Source organism: Pteropus alecto, unplaced genomic scaffold (assembly GCF_000325575.1).
Source record: "Pteropus alecto unplaced genomic scaffold, ASM32557v1 scaffold94, whole genome shotgun sequence".
In the NCBI taxonomy this organism is placed as follows: domain Eukaryota; kingdom Metazoa; phylum Chordata; class Mammalia; order Chiroptera; family Pteropodidae; genus Pteropus; species Pteropus alecto.
Window position 1 is genome coordinate 4,014,277 of NW_006437736.1, and position 8,860 is coordinate 4,023,136.

General features: G+C 45.2%; 1 protein-coding gene across 1 annotated transcript in view; it reads right to left on the bottom strand.

Moving 5' to 3' along the window:
- The window catches only part of RFX4 (regulatory factor X4), a 120,881-nt gene that overhangs the window by 76,705 nt on the left and 35,316 nt on the right, over window positions 1-8,860 (bottom strand). The window lies entirely within an intron of this gene.

Sequence of the window (8,860 nt, forward strand, 5' to 3'; positions counted from 1 at the left end):
ACTTTAAATCCGAAAGTGAAACCCTCACTTTCTTTGTTGACAATAGACCTAACCCCTTTTCCAAAGAAGAAAAATTAGTTAAGCCTGGCGGTATAAATAAGGGTTTTTAAACACCCTACCCTCAATGTTATCATCTTGAAATGGGTATTTTCCAAAATAATTTTACTATGCTGATGGAAGTCCATCCATTCGATAATTTTTTGTATGTATCAGGCACTGGTGTCCAATGTTACAAGTTCCACAAGAAATTCCCCCAAGAAAAGTTTCAAAACTAGTGCAATAAGACAGAAATGGAATTTCGAATCATGTGTATGGACTGATGAAGGAGTCCATGAAAACCCCTTAGACTAGGAAGGTAACGGTTAATCGGTTTGTCCCTTGAGGGGTACCAGGGATGCCAATATCAAGAAGTCCTAAAGTCTATATGTGAGCCCAGGGTTGCCCTTAGGCCGACTGGAAGATGTGTCACGTGTGTATGAGAAAAGACAGTCATCACACACCAAGTTAGCTAGAATGAGGTGAGTTACATAAGACACAGGTTAAATCAAAAGTAGAATAATTCTGAAGACGATAATAAGAGAGGGTGAGGGTGGTGATGGAGGTGTGTGTGCGATGTAGGAAATTTTTAGAATAATTGTTCTCAAATTGTTCAGAAGGAAGAGCAGCTAGAAAGGTTGATACACTGATATGTTAGTGATAATATATTAAAAACATGATGCATTGCAGTCATGAAATGTTGCTGTGGTAAACTGAAATTTTAATTATAGCCAACATGCACTGAGCATTTATATTACCACACACTGCGCTATCTCAGTAATTTTCCAGGTGAGTACTATCGTTTTCCCATTTTACAGGTGAGGAAACTGAGTCCCAGAGCTAGTAATGCGTCACCTGAGCTCACACAGCTGGTTAAGTAGTGGTGACGGGATTCAAACCCAAACAATTTGATTTCAGAGTTTTAATACTGCACAACACCAAAGACGCCTGAAATAACAAAATATGGAATCTAGTGTGAAATCAGACATTCTGACATGGACACTCCATAGCAGATACTAAAGGTTAAGAATAACACATGCAAGGATTTAAAGTAGAAGGAAACTATCTATTCCACGTACTTCCCCCCGACCCCCAGGGTGTTTGAAAGTTGGAAAAAGACCATCCCTGAAGGATCCTAAGGGTACCCCAGAACACTTTCATGTTCTGTGATGCCCTCCCCATGGGTGTGCACGTGACTCCAGCTCAGGGCGGGAGGCATGGCTGGGTGGATTGTAAGGACTTGAGGAAGGGGGAAATCATGTAAAATGAGAGGGATCTTTAGCCTCATCTCCGTTCCAGGTATATGTGGCTGCTGGGGGCACAGGTCCCTAAAACACAATTGGTGTTTTTTTTGCATTGCTCGAAAAACTGGTGGGCTGGAAGGAACCAAGTATTCTAGGAAGAGCCACCCACAGCCCCAAACTGCCAGTTATGTCAAGTCCTCACAGGAAAAAGGTAGGATATAAATAAATTCAATTAATATATCTGTTGCCCCAACTTCCTTTTCTTCAAACCTCCTACCTCCTACTGGTGTCTCTGCCCCGCAGAGGTCATCCAGTGGTGTCCTCACACGGCCTTCAGATCCAGCCCTGCCACTAAAGGTATGACCTTGGAAAAGCCACTCCTTCCCTCTGACTCCTAATTCCCTCGCCTGGAAAATGAGGGGGTTTCACCAACAGGTCTGGAAGTCCTCTTAATAAACTTATTTATATTGAGGTGTTAGTAACGGATAAGTATGAATAAATTATCCTGTCCTATTCTAGTTTCCTTTCTCTCTCTCTCTCTCTCTTTTTTTATTTTTTTATTTTATTTTTTTTTTTACAGACTTAAAGGAATTGAGGAATTTGGGACATCAGCAAGCCTTCAGGGGAGGTATATGTCAGGCTAAGTGGCCACTCCACATATTCAAATTACACTGTCGTATCTGCCTATTGCCTACCCATCAATCTGCATCTTCCTGAGAAGTTCAATAAAATGCTGATCATAAATCATGTTACACTCACACAGTCTTAAGTGATCACATTGTGACTGCCTATGTTGCTTCTCGTGGGCTCCTAATTTGTACAGAGTACCCCATACTCTTTCAGAATCCTGGGTTCCATTCATAGTTGTAACTCATAAAAGGTGTCAAAAGGTACCAACTCCCAGTTATAAGATAAATCCTGAGGACGTAACGTACAGCATGGTGACTACAGTAAACAACACTGATTGTGTATTTGAAAGATGCTAAGAGACTAGATCTTAAAAGTTCTCATTACAAGAAAAAAAAATTGTATGTGTGGTGATGAATAATAACTAAACTTACTGTAGTGAGCAATTTGCAGTATTACACATGTATCAAGTCATTACATTGTACACCTAAAACTAATACAGTGTTGTCAATTATATTACAAAAAAATAATAATAATAATACATGGATGTCCAAAAGGCCCTTATGTGGATAAAATGGCCAGTTGCCTGCCTCCTCCCCTTTCTAACTAGTCTCTAATTTTTTATTCCAAGAGGCAACAAACTACATTTTCCTGACAACCTAGGACAGCCGATGAGATGTGCGGGAAATCACTGGGCTGCAGTGTTCACCTTTCTCCCCTGACCCCTTTTACCCTACCTCTTGTTGGAATATAGCCTTTGTTTCCAGCAGCCACTTTGGACCATGAGGTGACCTAGAAATGGGAAGAGAGCGAAGGAACCCAGGTCCCTCACGTTCTCATAGAGCTGTCACACCAGTGCTGGGTGATCTTTGTCTAGACTTTTTAATACAACGAAAAGGAAGACTACTAATTTATTTAAGCAACTGTTTGGGGATGGGGAGGGGCATCTTTTACCCACAGCCTGTACACAATTCCTAACTGATACATCTTCTGATTTCCACCCAGGATTTATTTCATAGAGAAGGTTCCAGTGGCCCTGGAGCTAGCTAGCTCATCTTTAAATGGGAATAAAAACCTCTTAACGGTTCAAAGGGCTGTGTGAGGATTAAATGAGATAATATATGCAGAGGGCCTGGCCCAGTGCCTGGCACAGAGCCAGCATCACTGTCATGATTTCGAGTTGAAAAGTATTTCTGGCTAATATGGCAAGGATCCGCATATGTTTGTAGACTAATCTTCCCACTTCATAGATGGAGGGACTGAGGTTCAGAGAAGGAAAGGGACCAATAGATCCTCAAGTTCAGGACCCCAAACTTGGCCTTATTGGCCTACAGCACATGGTGGACCCTCGATAAAGGTTTGAAGAAAATGTTCTTTCACCTTTAAACCTCTGCCGGCACGTTTGTAAAGAAATCCCTTTGTAGGTTAGAGATGTTCTCTTTGCTTAGAAATCTGAGGCCCAGGTTTTCTTTCTAAAAAGATTTAGCTTGTTGCTAAGCACATAATGCTCCATCTTTGTGCAGGTAGTGTTTGTTTTAGAGTTTACAAAAGACTAGTAGGAAAGCAGGAGAAAGAAGTATTTGGTGAAATTAAAATACCCACTTCGGCTTCCATGGATCTCATAAGCCCGAGGGTTGGGAGAGGACAATGCTGGGTCCCTGGGGATTTTCCGGGACTGACCTGGTTCTCAGGCTGCCGCTTGCCCCCCTCCCCTACTAAGGACGCTGCTGTTTCCTCTTCCATGTTCACAGCTCAGGAGGCTCATCTGCCATCTCGTTTTGTAGTTTCTCCTGGGCATTTGTCCCTTCAACGGCCCCCTCCCCTTGAGGGCACTGTCTTCACTCTGTACCCCATTTCCTGGAACAGGGCTGGGTCCCTAACAGAATGAGACCAGTGGATCTCAAATAAATGGGTGAACCCCGAATGTTGAGGGAGGAAGCAGCATCGGAGGTTCTGGCAGGTGGCTTCACAGTGCCTGGAACACTTGAGGGAAAGGCTTAGGGGGGAATTCTCACCTGTAATAGCTAGCACATGTGACCCCTGGAAAATAGAGAGGCCAAGACGTCACTCAAATTCCATCATCTAGGTGGTTGCCAGGTGACTGCCAATGACTACGCCAAAGTCAAAAAGACAACTTTCTACACAAACCTGCCTCCACACACACCCACCCTACCTTTGAAATAAGTCGTTCGGTGTAAATGAGATGGTTAAGTGCATGGATTCTGGAGCCAGACTTCTCGGGTTCACCTTCTGAATCTGCTGCTTACTGCCTATGGGAGCGTGGGAAACTACTTAACTTCTTTGGGACACGGTTTATCCATCTTTGAAATGGGGATAATGACCATTGCCGCCTCGCAGAGTTGTTTGGGGGATTAGACGAGGTTGGTCTACATAAAGTGCTTAGAACAGCGCCAGGTATGCAGAAAGCCCTATGTCAGTGGCTGCTATTTTCATTAATTTTATGAGAAATCTGGGAATGCTGCATTCATCATGAGCCACAGTGAGACACTTACTTCTACCACCTGTTAAAGAAACTGCCTATATTAAGCTTGGGCGATTTAGCTGGATGTGATGTCACATGAAGGTCAATCCTGATCCCTATTACCTTGTGTTTGTTTCCATTTATAGTTCTGTTCTCTAAAAATTAATTTTCCTGCTTTTGCCGGAAATCAAGCTATCATTCTGGAAGTACTTTTTTCTCAACCTGACAAGCCTGGAGGGACCAGCGGCAGGAGGGAAAGGTTAGGGACAAGCAGAAGGCCAGACCACGCTGTCCCTATCCCCAGTGCAGGTCCTCAGGCCACACCTGGTCAGACCCGGGCTGCAGGTAGGGGAGTTTTCAGGCAGATATGAGACTGCAGGAGCCCTGGACTAGACTTGTAATGTCTGGAAGAGAGTCTGAATTATTGAACAGAGGCTTGTTCTTGTAATCGATAACCAAGAGGCTATGAAACCTTATAAAACCCATGAAACAATCAGGGGCCAGGGAAGGGAATTTGGCCATCGCATGGTCGAAGGAGTGACGAGAACAAAACAAAGCCATTTTCTGTCTGTACGTCACCGAGTTCGGCTTGTTTCTACACCAGTTACACTGGTCGGGGCTCATCTGGGCGTGTCTAAAAACCAAGGTGCAACATTAGATGTGCTGGTCGAAATCACCCAACACAGGAACAGAGCTACTGGGTGAATCTTCAGTGGAGGAGCAAGAGCAGCCTGTGAGTGGGAGGTAGGAGGTCGGCTGCAGAGCTCCCCAGGGGCTCCTTCAAAACCCATGGCAGGACCCCCGCCCCCAGCACAGGGACGGCAATGCTAGCAGAGGGCACTGATAGCTGGGAGGAAAACTCAAAGAGCACCAGCTGGTCGAAATGACTCTTGATGTCTTTCCTCTAAGCCGCCCTCCTCCCCTGACCTTGGGGGAGCCAGGAGCAGGAAGGCCGAGCAGGAAAGCCGACCCCACTGCTTCTTCACAGAGCAAATTCTGAGCCACAGGGAGGGAGAGGCTCTGACTTCAATGTGAGAACGAAGTTTTAAATTGGACCAAACTAGACTTTTTCACTGAATTTTCATTATCCAGCCCAGACCGATGTGATGGTTGAGGATGGTCAGACACTGGGGGGGTCTCCCCATGTCATCGGAGGGCATAGCAGGAAGGTTGGACAGAGGACTCTGAAGGTGGGCTCTTCAGAATAAGTAAAAATACAGCCAGTTTCTCCTGGTACCTTAACAAGTTCACCCCATGCAGCAAATGGGCTAATGGAAAATGGGTACAATGCCAATCTCATATGGTTACCATACAGGTTAAACAAATTCATATAAGTCAAATGATTAATATGGTCCCTGGCAAATACGACTAATAGAAGTCATTCAACCTTTAACATATAGCTGAGCACCTATCATGTGCCAGGCACTATTCTGAGAGGTGGCGATTCCTAATGAACAAAAAAGTCCTTGTGGAGCTTCCATTCTAGAGGAGGAGTCAGGTAAAACACAAGCAACTAACGTATGTAGCTATATCATATGTATAAGTTATATGTAATAGTTATATAATTCTGTATAATTATAATGTATACAATATAATGTGTACAATACAATGTATATATACATTATAATGTATACAATATAATAGATAACAATATATACTATGATGATAATATATTAAATATATACGCTAGATAATTATATAATATATATTAGTTACATCCTATATATATGTATATATCTCTATGACTTCAGACCGTGATAAGTGCTCTAAAGAAAAATAAAACATGCTGAGGAGACAAAGAGAGGATGAAGTGGGGCCGGTTTTAGGCAACGATGATTTCTTCCCTTGGTAGAGCTTCACGATTTTAAAAACTGCTCTCATAAGCTTTGTCCCATTTTATCCCTAGAGTCACTTGGTGAGGGGTGATCTCCGTCTAAAGATGGGAGCTCAGAAAGTTAAGTGACTCCAGGTTGGGTGACCTTGCATTACTCTAGGCAACAGGAAAAGCAGGCAAAGCCCAGTTCGGCTAGAAGCATCAGCATTCTCTGCAAATCCTAAATTAATTCCGGGACCTGCAGTCAGTATGACATTACTGGAAGCCATTTCTTACAGAGCCTGGCCACGGCGTTGGAAAGAGACTCTCCGTTTCGGGTCTTACTTGCAGCAAAGCGATTGCTGCCATCCACTTGCAGCCAGGCGACATGGTCGGGGGTGCGGGGGGAGAGCTCCGGTGCTGGCGTCTGGTTCATCCCAGCTCACCTGCACACTGGGTGGGGAGACTACTACCAATCACATTGCCTCTGAAGTTGAAATACTGAACCTCGCCTGTCCTGAGTTAAAAGTTCATAGATGGATCATAAGGTCGGGCAGATCTGCTCAAAGGAAGACTGTCTGCAGTTACACCCCGAGGTAAAGAGGCGGCAGCTGCAGCGTGCTGGGGGCCCTCAAGGGGTGCGACTCTATCTGGGATTTCAGTCCAATGAGCTCAGTGTGGAGCGTGCCCTCAGCAGCCACCTGTGTCCTGCACCTACCAGGACGGCCCCAGTTCCCGATTCCCATTTGAAACTGATGTCAAGGCAGCTGCAGAGCTTTCGCACAGGTGCTTTTTATACCATTAGAGTATTTCCTAGCTTTTGTACGGAACATGAGATGAAGTTCAAATGCTTGTTGTTTGAATGACTGTTTTGGAAGCAACGGGCACTGTAATTCTTCTTAGGGAGAAAACTTTTTATTTGGGAAAATATTTCAAATAGTCATGTGGGGTAAATGGGACCTGTGGGCAAAGATGTCAGCAGAAACCGAGGATTGGAAGAGAGAGGAAATTTGGTGGGGGCTGTCCCAGAAAGGAGGGGAGAGAGGAGGGAGGAGGGTCAGAGGGAGGGGGAAGAGGAGGTGGCAGAGTAGGGAGGGCTGGGTCTAATTGTGGGGAACTGGCGCGTGGAGGACCAGTGAGCCCCCTGTGAGGTAGGGAGGCGGGAGGACATATTGAGATGGGCATGTGTGCTTCACGGGACACTGTTTGAGATGTAAACCCCTCCTACAAACTTCAGTCTACGAGGATCGTGAATGCTTTCGCTAGGGTGACATGCGCAAAGTAAAGAGGCCCCTGAGTTTTACCCTTGCCTCGGGATGGTTCAGCACAGGGCTGTCCAATAGAACATTCTCTGATGATGGAAATATTCTGTCTGCACTGTCCAGTATGGTAGCCCCTATAGTCATACGATATACGGCTAGTGTGACTAAAGAACTTAGGTTTTAATTTTGTTTAAGCGAAACAACCACATGCGGCCGGTGGCTACTGCACTAGATAACACAGGTGTAGAGAGAGGCAGTAGGTGCAGAAGGAAAAGTCCCACGTCAAGGTGACTAAGAATACAAGTGCCCTGTGATTCGCTGAAGTCTCGGTGGCAGGCTTGAGACTTAAAAAGGGAGCGGAACTGGGGTTCTGGGAGGAGGGGCGGAGTTAAATACATTTTATCTATATCACGAGGTTAAAGAAACCCAGGGTGACAAATGTATTTGAGAAAAAAGGAATAGAAGGTCCTTATACAGGTAAATTGGAGTTTCTAGAAACGGTAAGGGTTTTTTTTGTTTGTTTGTTTTTGCTTTTTATAGACTCTAAGCTAACAAATGGCTATTTGTATCTGTGCACTAACGTCTCACGGAGAATTCGCAACAACAGTTGTAATGGCACGTGGCAGGTGTTACTAAATAACTGAACTATTTAGATGACAGAGCGAGCGACACCTTACGTCACCCACAGACATCCTCGTACTTGAATCTGGCACTTCCCCCTGAAGAAGGGAGGTGTTAATTCCTGCTTCGTTTCACGGCTGGGAGGGTGGAAGCTCAGAGAGGTTACGTGAGAAGCCCAGGAGAGCTAGGGCTCTTGGTCTTCTGGTTCACCCCACCTGGACCTCCATCTTAGAGGCCTTATCTGTGGCCGCTTCAAGGGAATATGTAGATGCGAGTGAACGTTCCAGGACCACAGACCCACGACAGAGCTCCGAGATCCCACGCCTTCCTGGCGTGCCTTTCCTTCTCTCACCTGAGGGGCTCAGGGTCCCCCTCCCTGGTCTGGGAGCCCCTTTACAGCAGGATCCACACTGGGTTTCCTTTTGGGTCTCTGCTGCCTAACACAGTGCCTGCCACACGGCCCATCTCAACTAACACCGATGGACCGAAGAAATGAATGAATGCAACGGCAAAGGCAGCTTCTCCACTGACTTTTTATAAAAAAATTATTTTCACTTTGGAGCAATGGTGTTAACGCATCACAACAACATTTTCCCCTTTCTGTGTGGCCAATTCTCAGCCACTCCGTTTTGGACTCTCCAGGGGGTTGACCCTTTTTTTTTCTGGATGATGATTTATCTGTCAGGGATCTGACAAGGGAATTCCTAAAACTTACACACTGACCTCTTCCTGCCATTTCACTCCTTGCTGTCTGTGCACTCTGAAAACCCGTAAG